Genomic DNA, 866 nt, shown 5'->3' with positions numbered 1-866 from the left:
AACGTTATTAACGTGGCTATAATTCTGAATGCTTGAACATGTTACAATTATTCATATGTATGCAGTGTCATATCTACATCTCTGACGTTTATAACAAACCAAACCGTTTGAAAATCGGTCGAAAATTTAGCAAGTTATGGTTATTTAAAAGTACATGCACCATTAAAACACAATGTTGCGAGTGAGCGAGCTCCCTGTGGCAAGATGGCCGCCGTGTGGGGACGTCGACCTCCATTGGCCAGCAGCGCGGATGAGATCTAGCCTTTATTATATGATATCTATGCGCCCGAAAGCCAAAAATGGTGTACGCAAAAAAATATTCAGACTTATAAAACCGTTCGTACGCCAGAACCTGCGCAGAATTCACTTTATAAATCCCAGTCAGCGAAGATTGTGCGCACATGCGTTCCTTTACTATGCATATCCTCATCTAGGCCTACATATTGTTTGCATATGCATATTCATCCACGTGATCACATGTTTAACGGTACAAGACATTTGGAAACCATGAGATATGGATGTGCCATCACATTACATTGATAAAAATCATTTAGTAGCCTATCCTTGCCTTTTTTGAATAAATACATCAAATAGTAGGCTATAAAATAGGCTACATTTCAGAGAAAGATTTTCTCAATCTTTTCCACTGACCAAATAGTATTTTTAATTGATTTATATTTTTAATGGAAAAAGATTTTTTATTAATGAAAACGAAGCTTTTTGAAAACGCACTCCAAAGCGTATACATTTGAAAACGCCGTTTTTGCGTCGTAGTGTGGACTGTGAAACCGGAGGGATTTAAAAACGATGACGTAAATTTAGTCATGTGACGCATATTGTACCAATAGATATTCATGTTTATACCA

The 866-nt window shown here is 37.0% G+C and overlaps 1 protein-coding gene across 2 annotated transcripts in view; it reads left to right on the top strand.

Moving 5' to 3' along the window:
• Positions 1-308: 308 nt before the first annotated feature.
• The window catches only part of tex47 (testis expressed 47), a 9,828-nt gene continuing 9,270 nt past the window's right edge, over positions 309-866 (top strand). The window contains exon 1 of one of the 2 annotated variants that reach the window (XM_082152473.1): positions 309-866. This exon is cut by the window's right edge and continues 1,225 nt beyond it. The gene's annotated coding sequence lies outside the window, so the exon portion shown is untranslated. The other variant, XM_082152472.1, reaches the window with a different exon arrangement.

The sequence above is a fragment of the Leuciscus leuciscus genome, assembly GCF_965113295.1.
Source record: "Leuciscus leuciscus genome assembly, chromosome: 21".
In the NCBI taxonomy this organism is placed as follows: domain Eukaryota; kingdom Metazoa; phylum Chordata; class Actinopteri; order Cypriniformes; family Leuciscidae; genus Leuciscus; species Leuciscus leuciscus.
This window is presented reverse-complemented; position numbering and strand designations above follow the sequence as displayed.